At 47.7% G+C, this 26,822-nt stretch overlaps 1 protein-coding gene across 1 annotated transcript in view; it reads left to right on the forward strand.

Moving 5' to 3' along the window:
- Positions 1-26,822, forward strand: part of FBXO34 (F-box protein 34) — a 60,535-nt gene that overhangs the window by 6,983 nt on the left and 26,730 nt on the right. Inside the window, exon 2 of the mRNA XM_080973484.1 lies at positions 24,211-24,289. The gene's annotated coding sequence lies outside the window, so the exon portion shown is untranslated. The remainder of the gene's footprint in view (positions 1-24,210; positions 24,290-26,822) is intronic.

Here is a 26,822-nt window from a genome sequence, read left to right on the forward strand (position 1 = left end):
GAGATGAGCTGTATTTTTTGTGAATTAGGTTGGCTAGACATTTGAACTCATCAAATAAAGAGTAGCTGTGCCTCCGACTGTCTGAATCTGTTTGGAAACCAGCCGGGTGGCCTGGAGGGGATCTTGTAGGCAAGCACACAGAGAAGCCCAATACTCTGCCTGCCTTTCCTGCTGCTCCTGCACCACATATCCCTACTAAATGAGACTTAAGATAAGCGGGGAGAAGGCTTGGTCAGGCCCTGACCTCCTTAGCTTCAGAGATGGAGACTACACCACCAGGTGCCTTCAGAGCATCTGATAGCAGCTTGCAAGCTATTGATGGGGGATAATAAAACCCCCTCTTCAGATGCTAATCCGAAGTGTTGGTCCCAAGGCTGACATAAACTGGGAGTGGAACATCTGGCGTAATTTCTGAGCAGTGCCTTCTTAGGAGAGTAGGCAATACACTGCAGCCTTTCTCTTACGGTTTATAGCTTCCTCAAGTCTACCATTGACTCTTCTCTCCCCAGTCATAACATGTAAATGCACTTGTTCCGATCATAAACGTCGCTTCCCCTCTGGACTTTCGCTTGTGATGAGTTTGGCCTTTGAAACCATAGCTGGCAAGTTCTCTGCTGTGCATTTCCTCTTTAATAAATGGATAATCTTTTGCTTCGGGGACTGGGTGTGTTTGGGATACTGAGTGCAAAGGAGGGAAGGAGTGTCCAGACATCTAGGGAGTGAAAGAGTCTCATTCACTAGCTGTGCTGGCACTGCATCCAGCTTGTGCCTGCTGTTGCATGGCACTGCCTATCAGCGGTTTTTATTGGGTTTTCAGTAAACGCACGGCAGCAGCTGAAATAAAAACTTGTGTGATGAACAGTCATTAAACAATCAACGCCACTCCCTTACGCTCACCCTGTTTCTTCCTAGTCTTGTGTGAGTCGCTCCCTTCTAGAAAATATGTATTAAAAAAACCTGGGCTCAGATCGCTTTGCGCACTTTTCATAGTATATGGGCCGTTGTTTTTGTTGGCATCCGTCTGACTCGATAGACAATGGAGCGCTCCTCCAGGGCTGAAGTCAAACCGCTGCGTTCGCAGTACTGAAGTGACGCCCGGGGTGCAAGCCTAGCCAGTGTGCATGGAGGTCCTGGACTGCCCAGACAAAAGACCCCCCTCTTGGACTCCAAAGGAAAACAGAGCAATATATTTGGCTGGAAGAGTTCTGTCACATGGAAGATGGAGTAAGTTTGTTTTTTCCTGCTCCAAAGGGTAGGGCTCAAAGCAATGGCTTCAAGTTACAAGAAAGGAGATTCTGACTAAACCTCAATAATAACTTTCTGATAAGAGCTGTTCAGCAGTGGAACAGACTCCCCCAGAATGTGGTGGACTTTCCTTCCTTGGAGGTTTCCAAGCATAGTTTGGATGGCCACCTGTCATTGATGTTTTAGTTGAGGTTCCTGCATTGCGGGGGGTTGGCCAAGATGACCGTTGGGGTCCCAACTCTACAAATCCATCATCCTGGAGGGCTGCTGCCATGAGTGTAGACAATGCTGATCTTTGATGGACCAATGGCCTTGACCTCCATGTAAGGTAGTTTCCTATGTTCCTGTATCTGTTGCAATAGGACTTCACGCGTTTATAGAACAAGATACTGGGTCATCATGAGAACCTACTGATCTAAACGCTGTCTGTTTCCATTGTCAGGAGGGCTGGAGCTTGGGAGAGACCTGCTGTTTCAGCAGTGAAGCGGTTCAGACTGATAGCTGCTGATCCTTGCCATATCCACACAGGCTTCTGAATGTTGCATGCAGAATACCCCGTTAGCTGGGGGAAATCTTTTGTAGGAACAAGATTGGCCAAGTTTCTCCAGCTGTGCCAGTCTGCAGGTGGTTAAAGAAGTGTCTTGTAAAAATCTGATGGTTGACCGACAACTCACACTTGGGGGCTTAGAGTTTTGTGTGGTGGAAGAGTAGATAGTGTATTTGACCCTGAAGGCATAGAGGGAGCGCACACAGGGGTAGCTGCAGATCATAGGGAGCTGGGCATGTTTAGCCTGGAGAAGAGGAGGTTAAGGGGTGATATGATAGCCATGTTCAAATATATAAAAGGATGTCATATAGAGGAGGGAGAAAGGTTGTTTTCTGCTGCTCCAGAGAAGCGGACACGGAGCAATGGATCCAAACTACAAGAAAGAAGATTCCACCTAAACATTAGGAAGAACTTCCTGACAATAAGAGCTGTTCGACAGTGGAATTTGCTGCCAAGGAGTGTGGTGGAGCCTCCTCCTTTGGAGGTCTTTAAGCAGAGGCTTGACAACCATATGTCAGGAGTGCTCTGATGGTGTTTCCTGCTTGGCAGGGGGTTGGACTCGATGGCCCTTGTGGTCTATTCCAACTCTATGATTCTATGATTTCCTGAAGTGAGGAGGGTAGGAGTGTAGTAAACTGCCTTACCCCGAGTCACACCATTGATTCATCCAGCCCCATATTGTCCACTGAGTTGGGGCAGCTCTCCATCCCTACCTGAAGATGCCAAGGACGGAAAGTTGTGCTGTACCACTAAACTACAGTCCTTGAAAAGAAGGAGAACTTCACACCTATTTGCCTTTTTTGTGTTTTAAAACAGCTCTACTGCCCTCCTGCCTGTTTCTGGATACAATTCACAGAGTGCTGTTTTTAACTTTCAGGCACCCGTTATGGCTATGGCTTGGGGCACAGTCATCTAAAGGACTGCCCACTCCCATACAAACCAGCACAGGCATTCGGGGGTCCCCATTGGTGGCTGTTATCTGGGTGTCTCCAACACCGGGGGGGCCAGCGGGTGGCAAGTGTGTTGCGTGACACCCTTTCAGAGGGCAGCACCCAACTACAGCATATCCTCTCCACAGAGAACAGGTGCAGGGTTAAGTTTTAGGTGCTTGGGTGATGACTTCACCAGCCTGCGCTTTTAATGAATGGTGGTTTTGATCTCGTCTGCTGAGAACTTCTGCATGTTGTTATTTTTGCTGCTTGATGGCTGCTTTTCTAGCACACCATTTTGATCTGACCCTTTTAAACTTAAAAAAACTCTGTATTGTTTCTATTCCACAACTGCTTTTGTTTTCAGTTATTCCCCACTCCCCCAAATGATTTCCAAAGCACAGTTCAAAAAAGTTAAAAGTGAGAGAGACAGATATCTTTGAAATGGACTGGAAAAATCTCCAAATGTCATGTTTGTGCCTAGGATCCTAAAGCATTTCTCCAGCTGACGTAGACCTAGCGGTTGTGTGTAGTTTAGTCTTAAAACCTCACATTGATGTTTTCTTGTTTGGTGTATGTGCACAAGGGAAGGGTAGCCTGGGAGCCTGCATAGATGTAGCTTTTTGCCATCAAAATGCTATGTGTCTTTTGTCCTGATATATATATTTTTAAACATAAGCTGGGGAGACATGGTTGATGATTCCCCCTCCCTGTTTCTTATTGGAGCTTAGTGGCCCATGAAAATCCAAATACGCTTTCAGTTTAGAGAAATGCACAATTGCAAACAATAAGTGACTTTTTCAAAATGCCCTCCAGCGGCGGCAATTTCTCCTTGCGCACAAAGCAGTCCTGTTTACAACTTGGGAGAGTTATGTTAAGTGGTTTTTCCAGCAGATATTTTGAATCCTTTGAAGTTGCCTCCTAGCCATACAAGCCTAGAACATAGGTGCGAAAACCACAGGGGTACCATTTGCTGCTCAAAAGACCTGTTCTTTCCTTCAGGGCAGTTTATTTTGCTAGTTGTTTCCCAGAAAACCCACATTATGCCCCCCCTCCCTTGTGAGCAGTTTGTGGGTTCAAAGGTCACAGTAACTTAAACATGTGTGCTTTTCTGTGCATTTGGCTGTCTGGAGGACCATAGGAACTGAGTTGCGTGATTGGGCTGCATTAACTGTGTCTGTTACGTTTCTTATCCTTCTTTGTAACGCATTATTTTCCAAAAAGAAAATTAAAATGTGTTAACGCAACCTGATTCCCTATTTGGAATTTTCCCAACCTTGCGTCCGAAGCCATGGGTTGTACCCAACTGAGTTGTCTATTTAGTGCAAGGACTTCCCCCCCTTCTCTCCCCCTCCCCAATGTCCCCTTTTCCAGCCCAGATCTGCTCCAGAGGGTTGGTGGAAGGTCCAGAACAGACTGGGGCAGGGAGATGACACGTCCTCGGCTTCTTTCGATACAGATCCATGGACTTTCAGAGGTGATATTCCACTCAATAGGAGTTGGTAGGAATCGCAAGTGGGGAGAGGGGCTGTTGCACTCAGTTCCTTTGCTCAGGCTTCCCATTGAGGCATCTGGTCGCCCACTCAGAGAGCAGGATGCCGGACTAAATGAGCTGTTGTGATTCAAGGACCTGCCACCCGCTTGGGGATAAGAAAGACACATGGACACAGTATATTAGGTTAATGGGCTAAAAAAGGCCACAACTTTATTGATTACAGCATGTGAGAGGTATTGGCTCAGGCATTGGATAAAACAACAGAGCGTGACTCCACCCCCTCAGGGACTGGTGAGTCTAACGAGGGTTAACCACCAGTGGGAGGAGCTTGTTGATGCAAATACAACTGGAAACTCCCCCTGATGTCACCAGGGGTCATGCCATGGCCCTAGCCACCAGCAAGGGCGTCGGACAGGATTCACGACCGCCGGATTCCTTTACCGGAATACCCATAAGGTGGAGGGGTAGGCGATGGCCACACCCTGCCATCCAATACACAAGCATATTCCAATACCTAACCGCCAATACCTAAAAGTTGTGACGATTTGCTACAAGGTAGGTGAAAAACCAAGTGGCCAGTGCCAATTTGCCAGTTAGATAAAAATTCCTACCAGGCCCCTTGGACAACCAAGGCGACCAACCACAGGTCCATAGCAAGGTCAAGAACCAAGCAGCGAACTAAAGGGAGGGTGGGTGGGTGATCCGACGAAAACCAGCAGCAGAATGAAAGGGAAGTGCTGCCGAGGCCACATGTGAGCGGCAAAACCCCGCCCCCAAGCCTCCACCTGGTTGGTTGGCTATCTGGGGGCGTGGCACGGCAGCCAGGCCAGCTGGGCAGGGGGCTGGAACGCCCCCTGCCAACTGGGAAACTGCTCCTACTAACAACTCCTCCCCTCTGTAAGGAGGAGAGGCTTTCCCTTTACCCAGAAGCCAGGCGCTTTTGATGTTCTTAACGGTGGATTTCTGCCCTTCGCTGCAGCTTCCTACATAGGAATCTACCTTGTGCAGAGCCAGACGATTGGTCCATCTAGATCAGGCTTATCTACATAAATGTTTCTCAAACTTGGGTCCTCAGCTGTTGTGGGGCTGCAACTCCCATCGCCCCTGGCTAGCAGGACTAGTGGTCAAGGTCAGGGATGATGGGAGTTGTAGTCCAATAACAGCTGAGGACCTGAGGAACACTGGTCTACACTGATTAGCAGTGGTTCTCCAGGGTTTCAGACCAGGAGGCTTTCCCAGTCCTACCTGGGATTTAACCAGGGACCTGTTGCATATGAAAGCAGATCCACAAGCAGCCCCAGGACTCTCCAGACTGCAGTTTGGAAACCACTGGTCTGGCGGGATGCTTAGTTTCATCTTATCTCCCTTTTTTCCTTGCCTTTTTTCGTCTCCACAGCCAGGATTTTACCCTAGCAGTCTTCATGCTTTGGTAATGCTGATTTTTCCGGTGTGTGTGTGTTTGCTTCTATCTGCTTGCAGTTCTCACTAAGTTTGTGATTTTGAGCAGTAACGTCAAATGACACTCTGCTGCAGGAGAAGGTCTTGCTGATTAGAACCAGCTAACTTGTGGGAGAAAGTGAGCATAATGCTTCTGAGGTCATGAGGGTTTTCAAAACAGCAGAATGCGGTGAGTGTAACAGCTGCAAAAAGCGTCGTGTTTAGATGATGCCTGGAGTTGGGCTCTTGCCAGTTTTTAAAAGATAATTGGTTGTAATTTGACAAGCAGTGCGCTGGTTTTGCGGTGCTTGCATGCAAACCTGTGTCTGTCCTGATGGGAGCCAGAGAGGACACTCGTGATTCGGAATTCAACAGATGACAGGGTTGGCTCACTCACATGCTTCGTTCATGTGCGTCTGTGGCTTGTTTCAGCCCTTTTACCGAATAAAGAGAGACTGATGAATGACCACGTAAGCTGCTGTTGTGATTGCTCATGCATTCCAGTGGAGTCCACACACCGCTGCTCTTGGTATTAGATCAGAAGGGCTGCTTTGTTATGTCAAAGCAGTGTCAACCTATCCTGGCACCTTGTCTGCTACCGTGACCAGCCAGCGGCCTCCAGAAGCTTACTAGCAGAACTTGAAAAAGATGGTCACCCTTTATATCAGCCTTCCCCAACCCTGGCACCCTCCAGATGTTTGGTGCTGTGATTTCCATCAGCTGTGTTGGCTGGGGTTGATGGATAGCGTAATTCCAAAATGGGTGGCACAGGACCTGTAAATTGTACCTCTGCATAGCCAGACCTCCAGTGAGTGACAGGCGCGACAACGCTCATCCATGAGCACTCCCTGCTTTCGTTTGTTTATTAAATTTGTATACCGCCCTAAACAAACAGGGCAGTTCACAACACAAAGTTAAAGCAGCACAAAATACTTAATAAAAATAATTACAACAATTAACAATGCTAATGTATTGGCCTCAACTAGAGCCAGGGCTTTTTCGGCTGTTGCTCCGATCTGGTGGAACACTCTGTCACAAGAGACTAGGGCCCTGCGGGACTTGACATCTTTCCACAGGGCCTGCAAGACAGAGCTGTTTCACCAGGCCTTTGGCCAGGGCACAGCCTGACTCCCTCTTTTGGTAATCTTCACAGAACTCTAGCCTAATGGTTGCCATCAATTTGATTTGAATTAATTTTATAATGAAATGATTTTGGAATGTTGTATTATTTTATTGTTGTTAGCCGCCCTGAGCCCTGCTTCGGCTGGGGAGGGCGGGATATAAATAAATTTTTTTATTATTATTATATAAACTACAGTGGACGCTCAGGTTGCGAATGTGATCCGTGCGGGAGGCACGTTCGCAACCTGCAGCGTTGCATCTGTGCACGTGTGGGTCGTGATTTGGTGTTTCTGCGCATGCGCAAAGCGCTGAAACCCAGAAGTAACCTGTTCTGGTACTTCCGGGTTCGGCATGGTGCGCAACCCGAAAACGTGCAACCTGAAGTGTCTGTAACCCGAGGTATGACTGTAATAAAAAATATGCTCCCCAGCAAAAGCCTCTAAAACAATCCCCCAGCCCACCGATACCAATACAAAAATCCAAATTAGCACATAACATTTAAAAACAACCCCGCCCTCCAGATGAAACAACACCCACCCAAGTCAAAACCCCACCCTTGGTTAAAATAACCTAGCAATTTCCTGCCGGTCTGCTCATTTGCCCTCCACCAGTGCCTGCCTTACTCTAGTAGTAAAAACGGGGGTGGGGAAGCTACACAAAAAAAGCAGAGTATCCCCCCCCAAACCCCCCTTTTGTAGCTGAAGCTCTGTTTGAGCTTTATCCTGCCCATCCTTTCCTTTCCAACCACCTGTCTCCTAACCAACCACCTGTCTCCTTGATCCTTGCCCATCCTGGCTAATAAAAGCAAGCCGGGAAGGGCTGGGCGATGGGCTCTGCGGGCTGGTGAATGCTTCCCTCTGTGAGGGAACATTCCCAGATCCGCTGAAAGAGGCGGTCATTAAACCGCTTCTTAAAAAACCATCTTTAGACCCGGCCAGTATGGCCAACTATCGCCCAGTCTCAAATTCTTGGGCAAGGTGACTGAGCGCGTGGTTGCTGAACAACTCCAGGCACGCCTGGAGGATGCGGACCATTTGGATCCCTTCCAATCGGGATTCAGGCCTCATCATGGGACTGAAACTGCCTTGGTCGCGCTGGTTGATGATCTCCGGCGAGCTAGGGACAAAGGTGAGAGTTGTTTCCTAGTTCTGCTGGATCTCTCAGCGGCCTTTGATACAATTGACCATAACATCATTCTGGACCGTCTAGAGGGGCTGGGAGCTGGGGGCACTGTTATACAGTGGTTTCGCTCCTTCCTCCTGGGCCGTGTTCAGAAAGTGGTGGTGGGGGATGAGTGTTCAGACCCCAGGGCCCTCACTTGTGGGGTGCCTCAGGGTTCCGTCCTCTCCCCCATGCTTTTTAACATCTATATGAAGCCGCTGGGAGAGATCATCAGGGGGTTTGGACTGGGTGTCCATCAATATGCAGATGATACCCAGCTCTCTTTCAAATCAGTGAAGGTCCTGTGTGAGTGTCAGGAGGCGGTTGGAGGATGGATGACGGCTAATGGATTGAGGTTGAATCCTGACAAGACAGAAGTACTGTTTTTGGGGGACAGGGGGCGGGCTGATGTGGAGGACTCCCTGGTCCTGAATAGGGTAACTGTGCCCCTGAAGGACCAGGTGCGCGGCCTGGGAGTCATTTTGGAGGCGCAGGTCAATTCTGTATCCAGGGCAGCTGTCTACCAACTCCACCTGATACGCAGGCTGAGACCCTACCTGCCTGCGGACTGTCTCCCCAGAGTGGGGCACGCTCTAGTTATCTCCCGCTTGGACTACTGCAATGCGCTCTACGTGGGGCTACCTTTGAAGGTGACTCGGAAACTACAACTAATCCAGAATGCGGCAGCTAGACTGGTGACTGGGAGTGGCCGCCGAGACCACATAACACCAGTCTTGAAAGACCTATATTGGCTCCCAGTACGTTTCCGAGCACAATTCAAAGTGTTGGTGTTGACCTTTAAAGCCCTAAACGGCCTCGGCCTAGTAGACCTGAAGGAGCGTCTCCACCCCCATCGTTCTGCCCGGACGCTGAGGTCCAGCGCCGAGGGCCTTCTGGCGGTTCCCTCATTGCGAGAAGCAAAGCTACAGGGAACCAGGCAGAGGGCCTTCTCGGTAGTGGCGCCTGCCCTGTGGAACGCCCTCCCATCAGATGTCAAAGCGATAAATAACTACCTGACATTCAGAAGACATCTTAAGGCAGCCCTGTTCAGGGAAGTTTTTAATGTGTGATATTTTAGTGTATTTTTGGTTTCTATGGAAGCCGCCCAGAGTGGCTGGGGAAACCCAGCCAGTAGGGCGGGATACAAATAATAAATTATTATTATTATTATTATTATTATTATTCCAAAGGGGGGCAGTCTGCCTCGGTTGCCCTTAAGGAAGAATTTAGGCTTAACTTGCAGCAACGATGGCGGTGAAATCAAAAGCCACGCATTCTGAACAGCCTTGTAGTGGCTTTGCATAGGAAAGTCCCTTGTCCGTTATAAGGGGCTGTGCTTTGCTCTGACATGCGATCCCTTAAGGTGCTGCCCATCTTGGCATATACTGAAAGAATGACAAGAATGTCTGTCAGAAATGGCACATGTATTCCAATGGAGTCTTGCATTTGCAGCTCCCATTATTTCCTCTGGCCGTTGTCTCCGGTGGGTCATCCCTGTCATTCCTTTTAGTCCATCCCATCAGTTTTTGCCTATTGCTTCTCAGAACCTTCGTTTCTGGCGATGGGTGGTGCCAGAACCCAAAGTGGGTGGAGCAATGTATGTAGATTTTACCTTTGTTTTGCAGGCTACTCTCTGCACACACTTGCACGTGCCTGTACCCTTCCCCCAAGCAAGGAGTATTATTGGAGTTCAACTCGAAAGAGGGTGCAAAGCAGTGCCAGGTAGGGGTGTGGTCTAGGGAAAGGGGGTGTGGCTTGGGAGAGTCCCAGGGGCAGATAGAGGAGGACAGAAGGGCGGCCTTTGGCTTCTGAAAAGAGGCAATTGAAATTCCGCAAGTTCAGATCTCTCATGTTTGAAGCTGCGTTGGGTTTAGCCACACTTTCAAGTCTCAGAGGAGAAAATAAGGATAAGGTTAATCAAATACAGATATTTATTTGCTTTTTTAAAGTTCTTGATGGTGGCAAGTCCTACCTTTCCAGTTTACCTCTTTCTTTCAGAGACGTGTGGAGGCCAAGAAAAATAAACTGGTACTTGCTCATTAGCTTTGACGTGAGGCACAAATAAGCTTGACAGCTTCAGAACAACTGATGCTATCAAGAGTGGGGATTGTCGTCACTCTTGTGGTTTGTGGTGATCTCTTTATTATGATTTTGGAGATAATAAGGGCTTATTCATACATGGTAAGGTATGAAGGGTTTTCTCTGTCGTACTGAAATTAACGCCCTGGAATTCTTTTGATAGTCAGGCACACCTCGTTTTGGACCGTTCTGGCTCAAACACAGAAAGAGCACTGTGGTGTAGTGGTTGGAGTGTTAGACTAGGACCTGGGAGAGCAAGGTTCAAATCCCTGCCCAGGAATGAAGCTCACTGGGTGAGTCTCTCAGCCAAACCCACCTCACAAGGTTGCTCTGTGAGCATAAAATGGGGAGAGGGAGAACCATGTATGCTCCCTTCAGCTCCTGTTTATAGGTCTGGAAACTCCGTATTTTGGAGATGATAACCTTGATATTTCCATATTCAGCAATCTGGTCCCTTCTCTGTGTTTTTGACAGGTCCAGCCAGTGCTGGGGAGGACTCCAGATTGCTGAAGGACTGGCTTACATGGTCAGGGATGGAAGAGCTACTGTTTTCCATTTTCTTTGACCAGATTCAGCTTTAGAACGATCTATGGGTAGGCTGTTCAGTCTCATGAGAGCCAGTGTGGTGTAGTGGTTCAGAGCGGTAGACTCGTAATCTGGGGAACTGGGTTCGCGTCTCCGCTCCTCCCCCTGCAGCTGCTGGGTGACCTTGGGCCAGTTACACTTCTTTGATGTCTCTCAGTGAGGAGATTTCACCCCTCCCATATCCAAGAATCTGCTGATGTTCTCTGCTGATTCTCCAGAGAGGAGGGGGCGGTTTCTGCTCTCTACTTATTCCGCTCCAGCCTCACATCAAAGAGAGAGAGAGACTGTGTGTTAGAGAGAGTGTTATCTCTGTGTTGATAAGGTTGCTGCTAAGAGCAGCTGCAGACACTCAGTGCAGTTCAGCTTCTCCATTTACCTCTGTATATAGTTTGTATGATAGCTGTAGATAGAATAAAAGTAGTTATTCTACAGAGCTGTTCTCCGAGTGGTTTATGCTCTGCTGTACTCTGCTGTGCAACGACTGTCTTCGGAGTGAGTCTGGTGCTCACAGCTCTGAGTTGTGAGTCCACAGCACTTAGACCTGTTCCTGTGCAGAAGGTGGTCTCTGGAAGTGCTACCCCAGCTCGCCTGGCCCGGTCGGGGCTGAAGTGGATGAGTCCAGTCGGTGGCACTGGCTCAAGGGCGATGCTGACACTCAGCCCCACTCACCTGACAGAGTGTTTGTTGTGGGGGAGGAAGGGAAAGGAGAATGTTAGCCGCTTTGAGACTCCTTCGGGTAGTGATAAAGCGGGATATCAAATCCAAACTTCTTCTTCTTCTTCTTCATGTGAAAGTGAATGCCAAGATGTTCATAACTATTGTACTCAAATGTAAGTTTCCATGTGTCCTGAGACTTGGGGTGTGTGTGTGTGTGCCGATGACAATGATAAGTGGGGTGGCTGTTTCAGCTTCCCCATTCATATGGAGGATGATAGACCTACCCTCCAAAATTCCTAGAAGTTCACCTTATCAGTTCCTCTTAGTCATGATGGCCGTATTCTATGGTCAGTGTGCTCACTGAGGAACAGAAATGGGCTGTGGCCTTCCTGGTGGGCTTCCAAGAGGTGTCTCAATGGCCACTGCAAGAAGCAGGATGCTGGACTAGGCAGACCTTTTGTCTCATCCTGCCAGGTTCTCTCATGTTTTTCTGATGACTCCAAAGTAATCTGAATTAATGCTTTTATTTCACCTTTAAATGCCTGCAGAATCCACATTCGATGGCAGCATTTTCTGTTACCTCTTAAATGAACCTGGTTGAAACATTTGCAGAGGATATTCAATACCCCCTTCATTGTTGCTATCGTTTGTAGAGGGATGTTGTTCTTTCGTCTGTGCTTCTTAACATTTAACAACCTGGGGAATTTGTGTAACCTTTCCAGCAGCATTAAATCTCTCTGACGGAGGGCTTCTCCGATTTGTCTTGTTGCTGCTGTTTCAGTGTTCCCAGCATTTCTGAACTATTTTTAGCTTGGCTTGTCATTTGGTACTAGGTGTTCTTGAGAACTATTAATTATTAAGTTCACTGGAATTCTTTTGTTGTGCCACTGCCGGTGTTGTTATACACACACACACACACACACACACACAGATCAGTACATAGATTTTTCACTAGAAGCTTTATTGCTCTTGGTCTTTAGCAGGCAAATTAACTTAAAACATGTGATTGTGGCCTTAAAGCAAGGCTTTCCCATAATTTTCATAAGAACATAGGAAGTTGCCTTATACCTAGCCGGACCCTTGTTCCATCTAGCTCAGGACTGTCTACACCAGGCATGCCCAAAGTCCGTTTTGGGGGCCCACTGGTCAATTTAATCTGGCCCCTGTGGCAGTATATGTCCTGAGGTAATTCAATCCTAAGAAAAGCTCAACAATTTTGGGGTAAAATTGTAAAAAAAGCTCAACAACATGTTTGAAAAAAGTTTGGGCGCCCCTGGTCTACGCTGACTAGCTGCCAGGGTTTCAGATAGGGAATGTTTTTAACCCTACCTGCAGACGCTGGGGATTGAATTGGAACCTTCTGCACACAGATCAGGTGCTGCTATTCCCCCTTCTTCACTAATGCAGTGGTACCTCGGGTTAAGTACTTAATTCGTTCCGGAGGTCCGTACTTAACCTGAAACTGTTCTTAACCTGAAGCACCGCTTTGGCTAATGGGGCCTCCTGCTGCTGCCGCACTGCCGGAGCACGATTTCTGTTCTCAATCTGAAGCAAAGTTCTTAACCTGAAGCACTATTTCTGGGTTGGCGGAGTCTGTAACCTGAAGCGTCTGTAACCTGAAGCGTCTGTAACCCGAGGTACCACTGTACTAATATGTATAGCATTGCCTTTTAAGTAGGTGTTCGTTCTCTCTCTCTCTCTCTCTCTCTCTCTCTCTCTCACACACACACACACACACACACACACGCACACCCCAACATACCTATTGGTCCTTATTAGCATCTTGCATAAACTAAATTGGTTCCTTTCTGGAACGTGTACACTATTACCTTTACATACATTTAATACTCTGATTTTTTTTTGTTTCTGGTGTCTTTTCTCACCTTTTCAATAAGGAGAAAGTGGTGAAGCATGACTTTTTATTACATCAAATAATACTGAACATGCTGGCAATGGCAGCTCTCGACTCTCTAATAACTTCTTCAGGCATGTCCAAGGAATTTCTTTCTTTAAAAAAAAAAAATCGAATGTATTGCTTAACTTAAAGTCCCAGTTAAAACATGGAGACAGTAATGGCTTGGTCCTTGTAGACAAAAGTTGATGTTGGATAAAGTCGACCTGTGCCAATTTTATTTACTTACCTGACAGCAGGCAGTGTTTTTGCTTGCCTGAACTTTGATCTGATTTTACACTTTCTGCCAGGTTGGTTGTTCACAAATGCCACCAAAAACCCAGTCTGAAAACAACAGGGGTTAGTTTCTTTTGCAGAGCAAACCTCTAACCTTTCTGGTGCTCGACATCTTATTGGTTCCTTGCTGCTTCTGTTTTTTAAGCCCAGGGGTGGGGATCCTGCGTCCCTCCAGCTGTTTGCTTGACTCTGAATCCCATCTGCCCCAGCCAGCATGACCAATGGTGAAGCAAGATGGGAGTTGCAGTGCAACTGCGTCTGGAGGGTCTACATCCCTCCACTACTCTAGGTAAAACACTGAAGCCCGCTCTCTCTGGCTGATTATTATTAAACTTGGGTGTTAGAGGCTATTTTTTATTTACCGTATTTTTCGCTCTATAAGATGCACTAGACCATAAGATGCACCTAGTTTTTGGAGGAGGAAAACAAGAAAAAAATATTCTGAATTTCAGAAGCCAGAACAACAAGAGGGATCGCCACGTGGTGAAAGCAGCAATCCCTCTTGCTCTTCTGGCTTCTGGGATAGCTGTGCAGCCTGCATTCGCTCCATAAGATGCACACACATTTCCCCTTACTTTTTAGGAGGGAAAAAGTGAGTCTTATAGAGCAAAAAATACGGTAATTGGCCACTGGGAGCAGCCTTCCTGAGATCCAAGCTGCCTAGAGAGCTTGGGATAGGAAACACTGCACAGTAGCCCTGTGGATCTCTGTGGGAGAAGAGGATTTTGGGTTGGGGAATGAAATCTGGAGTACGAGGAGTAGTAGAGATGGAATCTTGCTCTCTGGCTCTTGTGTTTTATGTAAAGCAAAACACAGAAAAGGACGCCAAGCCCAAATAGGCCTCTGCTCCAAAGCAGCAGCTTCCGAGCCAAGTATCTGCTGAGGTTAGATGGGCTTTTAACCGGGGAAACTGTTAGAGTCTTGATTAGGACTTCCCAGGCTTCCAAGATGTCCTTTCTTTGCTTGACATATTTATTGCAGCACTGTGGTTTTAATAAGATGCTGAACGCCAGCATCCCAAGGATTTTCGTACGCCGGGAATTTTCCTCCCTTGCACGTCCAGCTGTCCTTCCCTTGCGGAGCCGGTAGTGCGGGAAGCCGTAATGCAGACCTGCAAGCTGCTGACCGTGTTTCGAGAGAGGCAACGAGGCCAATTTTATAATAAACGGCATGAGATTATCTGTCATTCTGTGCCTGCTGCAGAGCAATATTTAATTGCATTCTGCACGTCTAAGCAGACTTCAAAGGAAGGTTTCACTTTTTAAAAAATCATTCCACCACACCCACTGGTGCTGTAATAACTTGCACACAGCTCCCAGTGAACTTGGCCTATTAAACTTGCTGGATTTGTTATCCCACCCCGGGGTTAGAATAAATAGGCCTCCCGTGCTTCTTAGATGCTCTCCATTTCATAATCCACTTCCTACAAAAGCATGACGCTTAATGCAGTGGTAGACCCGTTGACAAATCCCTTTTCCCTTTGGCGGCTGCTGGTGGGTAGGGAGGTAATTTTCAAATTTTACACAGAATCACAACTTTTCCTGCTTTATTTGCCCAGTCTTATTTTCATTGTGTTAGTGGGCGTTTGAATAACGTCTGTGATGTGGAATTAGTGGAGGCAAACAAGGAAACTCGGATTACAGCAGGTAGATCATTAACAAGTTGTGTTTTCCTTATGACTTAAAACTTCCTTGTTCAGAGGGAAGCTGTTCTGTGGCATTCATCCCCATAGATGCTTAATTCTCTAATAAGGAAGTGGATTTGGTGGGCGCCAGCTGCTGGGAATTGGCAGGTGGGGAGAATACCATTGGTCTCAGCTCCTGCTTGTGGGCTTCCCATCACGGTGACTGCATTGAGGATAGAATGATGGACTAGATGAGTGTTTCGCCTGATCAGTGGTTTTGGTAGTGGTACAATGAGATTCATAGCTGTTTTAAGACCAACATGGATGCTATCTTGTTCCGCCTGTCTTTGTTTATTTTTTTAAAAAAATTTGAGGCATGGGACATGTTATGTTTTGCAGCCCACATAAGGGAGAAAATATCTGTTGCGCTCAGCTGGCTGTTTTAATCACTGTTTGCACAGTAATTTGAGCCTCTGAGAGGCTGGGAGCCAAATTTGCCGGTCTCTCCCTCTTTTATTCCGGCTGGGAATGCAGGTCACTGGGCAGCGGGTGGAATTTTTTTCGGCTGGGTTTTTTAAATTTTTTATTTTTGAGCCAGCACTTTTTGCTTTTCAGCGAAACAACAAAGGAACTCTCTCACCCGCTTAACAGGGTGGCTTTTCCCGTGGTCTTGCCAGTAATGCCCCTTTGGGTCTCGTTCCAATTCCTAACAGACTGTGAGACTCTCCAGGCAAGGACCAAACGGTTCCTGGGATCTGTTGCTTCAGACTGCTTTTGCATGCTTGAATGTTGCCCCTGTGGGGGTGGGAGGAATTTTTAAACACATGGAAGACAAGTGTTATTGGGGAGAAGAGCCTTCATTATACACCTTTAGGCGCCAGGCAATAAGTTCCTTTTTAACCAGGTCTTTGGTTGATTTGATTGACATCCTGTGCCCTTTTAAAATGTGTTTTTTTAGGGTGGGGTGGGGTTATTGGGTTGTTGTAGTTTTTATTTTGATTATGTATTTTGTGGTTTTGTATTTTGATTTTATTCTGTGAACCGAACTGAGACCTGCGGCAAATAAAGTAAAATAAAATAAAACTTTCACAACATCTGCTTTTTGAACCAAGTGGAATACAATCAAACCTCAGTTCTCGAACGGCTCTGTTTTGGAACGTTTCGACTCCTGAACGCTGAAAAACCAGAAGTAACTGCTCCAGTTTTCGAACAAATTTCGGCAGCCGAACATGCTACACGGCTTCCATTTTGAGTTCCCCTATTGTACTGAGGCTTCCGCTTTCAATTTTCGGTTGTCGAACGTTTCGGAAGTCGAACGGTCTTCCGGAACGGATTACGTTCGACAACAGAGGTTTGACTGTAGTTAGTTATTTGATCTCCCCCCTCACCTGCAGTCTGAAGTGGTACAATCCAGGAATGTTTCACCCTATGGTGAGCAGTCCCTCTGGCTCAGTATTGTCCACATTGACTGGCAGCAGCTCTGCAGTGTTTCAGGAAGGAGTCTTTTTCCAGGCCAGCTAAGGATTGAGCTGGGGACATTTTTCATGCAAAGCAGGTGGTCTTCCACTGAGTATGACTGTTCCAGTATATATATACATCTTTCTCTCTATACGTATGTGTGTACCCCACCAAGCATGTCACATGGAATCCTGAGTGATCCTAACACCACAATATAAAAACAGCATTAAGCAATAAACCATTTACCGTATTTTTCGCTCCATAAGACACACTTTTTTCCTCCCAAAAAGTAAGGGGAAATGTGTGTGCGTCTTATGGAGCGAATGGCGCTGCGCAGCTCTCCCTCTCTGCGTAGCCCCCCTTCAGCGAAGCGGGAGCAGACACAGAAGGGGCTCCGTTTCTCCTCCCACTTCGCTGGAGAGGCGCTGCGCAGAGAGGACCACCTTAACCTCACCGGGTTGTTGTGAGGTTGTTGTGTGATAGCCCTTGTTTAGCCCCCTGAGCAACTTAATAAACAGATAGGAGAACATGATTCTTGTTTTCCCTCTTCAGTCAGTCTTGGATTCCATCACTGCCCAAACCATGTGCCTCTGTCTCTCCACATGGCCAGATGATCCCATTTTTTTTTCTGGGGCTTTCTGTGAGAGAATGAAATCCAAGCACTAATGCCTGTTAAAATGCTTCTACTGTTCACTTGCAAAATCAAGCTTTTGAAAAGAGGCTGTACAGAAATAAAAGATTCAGAATATTTTTTTTCTTGTTTTCCTTCTGTAAAAACTAGCTGCGTCTTATGGTCGGGTACATCTTATAGAGCGAAAATACGGTAAATACAGTGGTACCTCGGGTTAAGTACTTAATTCGTCCTGGAGGTCCATTCTTAACCTGAAACTGTTCTTACACTGAAGCACCACTTTAGCTAATGGGGCCTCCTGCTGCTGCCGCCGCGCTGCTGGAGCCCGATTTCTGTTCTCATCCTGAAGCAAAGTTCTTAACCTGAGGCACTATTTCTGGGTTAGCGGAGTCTGTAACCTGAAGCGTATGTAACTCGAGGTACCACTGTAGTCTTGAATCAAAAGCAGTACAGCTGTGAGTGGAACCAAATGGAAAAAGCTGCCCAGCAGATCTTAAAAGCACAAATGCCAGTGTCAGCTGATAGTGTTCTGAGATGCCACTCGCTTCCCTGTGCTGGCACCCAAGTATTGCATGCATGCGCAGCCCGATGGAAGCACAGCCCACTCGTTCCCGTTGCAGAAATGAACTTCCCTGGGATCTACGGATGAAGGGCACTGTGCAAAACAAACAAATAAATCAGTATGCTGGCCATGGGCTGCGTAGCTGGTTCTTCCTGGGGTGGAGGTGAGCTGTTACATTCAGGTCCCACTTACAGGCTCCCCATGGGCTCCATGTGGGGCTTTGTGAGAGCAGAGTGCTGGACCAGAAGTGCCCTTATTAAGAATTACCGTATTTTTCGCTCTATAAGACGCACCAGACCACAAGACGCACCTAGTTTTTGGAGGAGGAAAACAAGAAAAAAAATAATCTGAATCTCAGAAGCCAGAACAGCAAGAGGGATCGCTGCGCAGTGAAAGCAGCAATCCCTCTTGCTGTTCTGGCTTCTGTGATATCTGTGCAGCCTGCATTCGCTCCATAAGACGCACACACATTTCCCCTTACTTTTTAGGAGGGAAAAAGTGAGTCTTATAGAGCAAAAAATACGGTATATGTGCTTTTCAACTAAAAGGATCCGAAACGATTTTTCCTACAGGCGTAAACGGCTCTGCAGAGGCCCACCAAGCCCCTGTGCCCTTCATACCAAAAACAAAACTGCCGTTAGATGATGAAAAGCCGTACGCCCAAGAGAAAATATGTGAGCTCTGTACAGCGCGGCTTTCCCATGGCAGAAAGCACTAACCCCAGAAACCTGGCAATTAATAGCGCTGAGAGCGGCGTGGGCTTTTTCAGTGCAGTGGACTCAAAATCTTCAGCAGGCAATGTGCAAAAAAAGGGTGTTCTCCCTCTCAACCCCCTACATGCACACTTAATGAATTTTGGAAGCAAACCAGCCGTGATCTGAATAAAGAGCAACAAAGCAGCATGCTGGTTTTTTAGCTGGCCACAGTTACGTTTCACTTCTGGTTTGCTGCCATCTGCTCTCTTGCTGTGGAGTTAGCACTTTCCTGCTGCTGGTGGAGTGTAAAAATCCAAATTAGTTTCCTCTGGGAGATCTAGCAAGTAGTTCTGAGGCTCTTTGGAAGTGGGAGGTGGGTGGGGGGGATGACATTAGTGGTATAATGCAGGCAGGTCTAGTAATTTGGAACCGGCTGCTTCTGCTGCTGTAGAACGTGAATAACCTCATCTTGTTAGCTCTCAACTTCATAGAGGATTTCTATTTCCAGGATAAAGTGTGGGAAGGGAGAAACTGGTGCAAAATGAGAGCAATTTTGTCAGAGTAACTGAAGCTGAAATAGAAGGCCAGTAGTTGCGGGAAGTGAGCCTGTAAAACAGCTCAGAGCTTGTTCAGTAGCTGGCAAGGGGCTAGAAACAGCTCTTCTCTTTCTAAAGGCATCTTCAGATGCCCTGTTTCTGGAGCCCTTGCCCTGATTTGCTTACAAGCCCTAAACAGCCTCGGCCCAGTATACCTGAAGGAGCATCTCCACCCCCATCGTTCAGCCTGGACACTGAGATCCAGTGCCGAAGGCTTTCTGGTGGTTCCCTCATTGCGAGAAGTGAGGTTATAGGGAACCAGACAGAGGGCCTTCTCAGTGGTGGCGCCCGCCCTGTGGAACACCGTCCCATCAGATGTCAAGGAAATAAGCGGCTATCCTATTTTTAAAAGACATCTGAAGGCAGCCCTGTTTAGGGAAGTTTTTAATGTTTGATGTTTTAGCGTGTTTTTAATATTCTGTTGGGAGCCGCCCAGAGTGGCTGGGGAAACTCAGCCAGATGGGCAGGGTATAAATAATAAATTATTATTATTATATTATATTACACAAAGCTTAGGCAGGGGTTAGATCAGGGGTCAGCAAACTTTTTCTGCAAGAGGCCAGTCCACTGTCCCTCATACCTTGTGGGGGGCCGGACTATATTTTGAAACTCCCCCCCCCAACTCCCCCATCCCTTCTCCACAGCAACGGACGAGCCCTGGTAGCTGCTTACCTGTGCCTTGCGAGTGGCAGTGGCTGGTGGCAGAAGGACGATGAGCGGCGCGAAAGGGCTGGCTCCGGAGAGGGGCTGCTTAAAATGGCGCTCAGCCAACTACAGCTCCACAAAGCCCAGCCTCCTTCCTCCTCTAGGCAGGGCGGGGAGAAGCCAGGAGGAGGGAGGGAGGAGGCGCCGTCACGGTGTGTGTTGGGGGGGAAATGGCGCAGCCCGAATGATCAGAATCGCTACACCGATCCACGCGGCGATTCCCGGGCCGTCCGCGAGCCAGATTCAAAAGGCATTTGGGCTGGATCCGGCCCCCGGGCCTTAGTTTGCCGACCCATGGGTTAGATCAGGGGTCAGCAAACTTTTTCAGCAGGGGGCTGGTCCACTGTTCCTCAGACCTTGTTGGGGGTCAAACTATATATTTTTTGGGGGGGGGGGGGAAATGAACGAATTCCTATGCCCCACAAATTCTGATTTGCTTGGGCTTTGCTTACAAGTCCTCCTGTTAACCATTCAGTCACCCCACACTTTTTAATACCTTTCCTCACAACTTTCCTAACTGCGAAAAGTCTTCCTTTCCCCCCCAAAGAGTTATGCTACGGCGACAGAACCCATTTAACCCATTTTAATGGTGCAAACCTAAATTTCTGGTATGCGTTTGAATTCCTTCTGGAAAAGAGTGACTGTCTGCGGGCCCCATAAAAACTGCCTTGTACCTCCTGTTTTCTCATTTAATCTCAAAGGAGCAAAGTAGGTTGTAGCCAGTATAAAAGCTTTTTAGAAATGAAATTAATAATGCTATTACTAGTAATAACAACAATTATAACAAATCTCATTGTAAAAAAAGGCACCTAGACATTCAGTTGTGGTGACTCTAACCTAGGTTTAAGGTGCTATTTGATGATTAGCTTAAATATCTGAGTTTCTAACACTGCTTGGAGGGTCTCTCTTTCGCTCTCTCTCTCTCTCCCTCCCTCTTTCTCTTGTAGCCCTAAGTTTACAAGGCTTGCAGTCGAATCGTGTGCGCATTTACCTTGAAGGAGGCCCCTCTGCGACACTTAGGAAGAGAAACAGCTAATCAGCAGGGACAGACTTCTGATTCAAAGAGGGGCAGCTTTGGGTGGTTGGTCTGCAGTAAGCAGTCTTGATTCAGTAAGGGTGGCATTTCCCCCTTTCCTATTTTTGATGGTGTCCCCTTTTGCCAACCCTGGATTTCGTCGTTCCTCCCTAGATGAGCTTAAAAAAGAGGGAGGGAAGCATATTCCTGAGAATGTGAAACTCCAAACAAGGACCCCAGCTTCTTGAATGCGAAACGGTTTTTGTTTGGGTCGAGGAAGTGTCGCGTGGCGTTGCCTTCCTTACGGGCTCCTACATCTTGGTCTATTAATAAGCTGCAGGTCTATTAATAAGCTGCAGGTCTATACTTAGCCGAGCAGCAAGGGGTGGGTGTACCGCTGCTTCTGCCTGGCAGGGCCTGGTGTTCCTGGCCTACTTCTGTTCAGCAGAGTGTGTTTGATGGTATCGTGCCTGCAGCTTCACAGCCTGCCGTTGTGGGGAGTGAATGGAAAGGTGCATCGCATGCTTTGCTGCACCCAGGGCACTTGAGGTATTAGATCGGATCGCGCCGTCCGTTGTTCTCTTGGTATCGTTCTGTACAAACGTCACACATCAGACGCTTCAGCTGCCCAGGCAAGTTCAGAATCCGGAATAAAGGCTTCCGCACAAAATGTGTAGACGTAACAGGATCGGGATGAGCTGTGCTCATGTAGAAGATGCAGGGCGGTTAGAATAAAGGACTTCTTCGCACCGTGCGTGGCTAAACTGTGGAATTCTCTCCCTCAAGAGATGGCCACCAACTTTGGATGGCTTCAAAAGACAAATTCATGGAGGATAAAGCAGTTGTTGAGTAGGAGTCACAATGGCCGTGTTCCTCCACACTGTTGCAGGCAGTAAATGCCTCCAGAATGCCAGTCGCTGTGAGTAATCCCAAGTGAGGAGGAGAGTGATCTTGTTCTTGGGTCGTGCTTGTGGGTTTCCCATTGGGGCATCTGTTGTCCACTGTGAAAACAGGATGCTAGATGGGCCATTGGCCTGATCCAGCAGGACTCAACTTTCGTCATTACTTTTAGAAATACGTAAGTTTCTGGTCCTCAGCATGGCAAAAGTGGGAGGAGATCTATATCTGTCAGTCTGTCTCTCTATCTATCAAGTGGTAGGAGATCTGTCTGTCTGTCTCTGTCTGTCTGTCTGTCTGTCTGTCTATCTATCTATCTATCTATCTGTCTATCTATCTATCTATCTATCTATCGCATTTTGTTGCCTTCATCAGAGGAGCTCAAAAGTGGCACATCAGCCTCACAACAACCGCGTGCTTTAGGTCTGGTTGAGAGCCAGTGATTTGCCACAGGTCATCTATCTAAACTAAGGAGGAACATCAGTCTGGGTTCAAGACCTTTGGCGATAAAGCCCAAGGGAAAGCTGTACTGCTGATACATTCTCTTCCAGTGCTTTGCATTTTTACATTTTTTTAACGAGGGTTTTTATTTGGCTCTATTGTATTTTAAGTTTCCTTTGGTTGAATGTCTTACGATGCATGTCACTATTTAAATTTAAAATAAACACAGACTTTGTTTCATTGTTGAACTGACTCCTGACCGTTGGGAAGGTCAGGACTTTAAATGATGAAATGAACAATGAATGTTAACCTTTTTGCTTATGGAGCTTCTGAATTTGCATAACAGGATCTTGTCCAAGAATGTTTTTATTCCAGGTTCTGAAATACCCTGATGGGAGGGACTTGGTGGTGAGAGCTTGTAGAGGGGCAGGAATGGGAATAGGGAGCACGCTGCTACTGTGGCTCAAGTCCTCACTATGGGACCGAGTCCAGAGGGTAGCATTGGGAAAGTGCTTTTTGGCCCCCTGGTAGTTATGCTATTTTATTTTATCCCCAGTGCTATTTAGTCATAGAACTGTAGAGTTAAAAAAGACCGTGAGGGTCACCCAGTCCAACCCACTGCAATGCAGGAATCTTTTGCCCAACATGGGGTTTGAACCGACGCCCCAGAGATTAAGAATCTCAGACTCGACCAACTGAGATATCCCAACTTCACAAGGTAGCATGTATATGAAATCATTGGGAGAGGTCATAAGGATTTGGGGGGCAAGGTGCTTTAGGTGCACTGATACCTGCTGGCTGGATTTCTCCATAACATCTAAATTGGGAGAGGCCGTGTAAGCCCTGGGCTGGTACCCTTTATGGCCTCCTACTTGCTCTACTGGCCACCACTGGCCAGGGTCCTTGAAAAATGGAAGTGCCCTGAGCAGCCTCTGAAAGGGGCTGGTGATGTCAGAACCTGGACTCCCTCCAGGCAAATCACACACTGTACTCAAGGTTTCAGGGTGAGCTCCCATTGCTCTGTCCCAGCTCCTGTCAACCTAGTAGTTTGAAAGCACACCAGAGCAAGTAGATAAATAGGTACCTCTCCGGCAGGAAGGTAAACGGCATTTCTGTGCGTTCTGGTTTCCATCACGGTGTTCTATTGCACCAGAAGCGGTTTAGTCCTGCTGGCCACATGACCCAGAAAGCTGTCTGTGGACAAACGCCGGCTCCCTTGGCCTGAAAGCGAGATGAGCGCCGCAACCCCATAGTCACCTTTGCCTGGACTTAACCATCTAGGTGTCCTTTACCATTACCTTTTTACTCAAGGTTTGTTCTTGACTTGCTGCTTGGATTTTTGTCTGGGGGAGACAATCTGTGTAAACGGCAAAGAGCCTCCCTCCCCTCTGAAACTTGAGGAAGGGGAAGAAAACCTCACGTTTCCCTGAATCACGGGAAGGCTATTGTTCTAGGGCTGCCCCTGTAGGGTCGTGGGATAAGCTGGCAGGACTGGGAAGGGCTATTGCCATGCTTTGCATATGGACCGTCCTGGGTACCATCTCAAGCATCTCCAGTCAGAAGGCTCTGATCACAGGTGACCAGGGGGAGGGGACCTCTGCCTGAGACCCTGAAGAGGTGTTTCTAGATGAACCGATCATGTGAGTTGCTTGAATAACACTGAATTAGCCGAAACAATGGCATTTGGGGCATTTCTGTTGTCTGCAGTGATTTTGCCCATACACTCTGTGTAGTAGTAGTAGTAGTAGTAGTAGGATGATGATGATGAGGAGGAGGAGGAGTCCATCTGACTGGGTTGCCCCAGCCATACATTGCATATTTTGCAGTGGTGTTTTGTGACTGTCCTTGAGCTTTCTTTGTTGAGCGGAGCTATAAATATCCAGGAGACGAGAGGTTGTGGCTGCTCTTGCCTACCGTAGCTTTTGGAAATTCATTGCCCTCTCTTTCCACTTTGAGTTGTCATTCTCAACACCCTCCAGAGGGAAGAGGCCTGTGATGTTCTGGGCGGCAGTGCTTTTAATACATCTGGTTGATTGTGTCCTCTGGTAATTTTTATGATGTGTCCTTTTTATAAAGATGGAATGTTTGCTGCCTGCTAATTGCTTGCTGCCCTCTAACCTCCCCTTCCTTTTCCTTTTCAGAAATGCCCTTCAAAGGATTGCGCCGAACACCGAGGGTGCTGTGATGTCTGAAACTGCGCAGAGGGGCTTCTCCCTGAAGGTACTGCTCTCAATTTGCCCCAGCGAGGTGCCTATGTGCAGCTCTATGTATTTGTTTTTAGCATTTTGGGGGTGCTGTGCAGAAAATCTCTTCCTATCTATACAGTTTGGGTGCTGATTTTTTTTAATTTTTTTTAATGGGTGAGGAAGGGATCTTTCATTGTAGCAAGAGACTGCTTGGGAGCTTCCTTCTGTTTTGCACTTTTCATGTTCCAGTCAAGAGGTATACCCAGATCCAGTACTTTTTTATATTGATTGATTGATTGATTGATTGATTGATTGAATTTATAAACCAGCCTATACCTGGAGGTCTTAGGGCGGTTCACAGAACAAAAGCAACAACCCAATAACCTCGCCCCTCAACAACCCCACATTTTAAAAGGGCATAGGATGTCAATCAAATCAACCGAAGGCCTGGTTAAAAAGGAACATATTTGCATGGCGCCTAAAGGTGTAAAATGAAGGCGCCAGGCGAACTTCGCTTGGCAGAGCATTCCACAGACGGGGAGCCACTGCAGAGAAGGCACCTTGTGTACATCCTCGAGCCTTACCAACTAAAACTCATCCAACACAACAGGGCTAGACTTTGCTCTGGACAAAAGGCCCTGTGCAACCTGGAAAAGCTCTGCTGGATGACATAATGAGGATGCAGTGGAGGCAGCAATATATGCCTTCTTTGCTGCCTTCATTACCACTAGGTAGGCTCGATAATGAGCCCTTACCAGTGTTTGGTTGCATTCATTCGGATCTCTCCACCACTTGCGTTCAAGCCGTCTTCCAGCTCGTTTCCTCGCCCTAAGCTCTGGAGTATACCATGGGGCCAAATGGGCTCCTTGAAGTGGGAGAGGACACTCAGGGGCGATTGTGTTAATAGCCTGAGCTGTTTGGGTGTTCCAGAGGTCAGCCAGGGCTTCAACAAGGGCTCCAGTCATATCAGCCGGAACACCCCCCCCCCCGAGCCGTTTGGAATCCCACTGGATCCACCAGCCTCTGAGGGCGGATCTTCCTAATAGGCCCCCTGCCTCTGCGGAGGGGAGGAGTTGTTGACGGCCTAAATCTCAACAGGAAGTGATCTGGCCATGACAAGGGACTGATGTCAATGTCTCCCACTTTCAAATTAACCTCTGCCCAGTTGAGTAAACAAGGTTCAGAGTGTGGCCTGCCAGTGACATGTTGGGCCAGTGACATGTTGGGCCAGCCCCATAGTTGTCATGGCGGCCATGAAGTCCTGAGCCACCCCAGAGCCAGCTGCCTTGACATGGATGTTGAACTCTCCCAGAACCAGCAGTCTGGGAGTCCTCAACACCGCCTCCGAGACCAGCCCTGCCAGCTCAGGCAGGGAGACTGCTGGGCGGTGGGTGGTAAACCAGCAGAATCCCTAATCTGTCCCGATTGCCCAGTGCCAGGAACACACACTCTAGATTACCCCCCAATTGGACAGAGAGCCTGGAGATAGAGAGAGAATCTCTGTAGACTCCCCCTCCCCAACCCTCGAGTCTGGCCTGATGCTACAGTGAGTACCCAGGTGGGTACAGCTGGGTGAGACCAACTCCACCCTGATCACCCATCCAGGCTTCAGTGAGACATGCCAGATCAGCCTCTTCACCCATAATCAGATCCTGGATGCGGGAGATTGTTTCCTGGGCTGACCTGGCATTCTACAGCAGCAGTTGCAGACCCAAGGGCTGGATGATATGACAGCCACAATTCCCCAGGTTGGGGGAGGGACTGGCACATGGCACAGTCACTAACTGCCTGTGCTGTGTGCCCCTTAACCGGCCTGCCCCTCCTCCCACGCCATACCTCCCCCTACCGAGAACCACTGAAATTGGGCCTCCCCCTGCTCTCCACCGCGCCTCTCCTTCCAGGAATATCCCACAAAATGCCCTTAAAACCCAGTTAAAAACAGTTAAAACACTAAAAAGACCAATTTAAAAGGATATAAAAATCAAATTAAAAGCAAATTAAAAAGAAAAAGCCCTCTCTGCTCAGCAGCAGCAGCAGCTCTGATGAAACCTTTGAGGCCCTGCCCTGGGCCTGGTGGAGAGAGGCAGGATCAGGGCCCTCAGGCTCTCATTTATTTATGACTTTTTACTTCCAAGGTGATGTATGTGGTTCTCCTCCTCTCTTTCATCCTTACAACAACCCTGTGAGGTAGGTTAGACTAAGAGATGGTGACTGGCCCAAGGTCACCCAGTGAGCTTCATGGCTAAGTGCAGATTCGAACCCTTCTCTCCCAGGTCCATGGTCCAACACTCTGAAACATTAGGCCACACTGGCTTTCATGCAGAAGGTAGCTGGACACAAGCAAATATTACAAGTTCAAAAAGGCAAATACTTTCTAGGACGGAACAGTAAGATGCATGTCCCCAGTTTTAATTCAGGAGAAAATTGGACCTTGGGTGTCTGAAATCTGGGGAAACTGTTGTTGTTGTTGTTGTTGTTGTTTAGTCGTTTAGTTGTGTCTGACTCTTTGTGACCCCATGGACCAGAGCACGCCAGGCACTCCTGTCTTCCACTGCCTCCCACAGTTT

Source organism: Podarcis pityusensis (genome assembly GCF_964106645.2).
Source record: "Podarcis pityusensis genome assembly, chromosome: 1".
Classification (NCBI taxonomy): Eukaryota; Metazoa; Chordata; class Lepidosauria; order Squamata; family Lacertidae; genus Podarcis; species Podarcis pityusensis.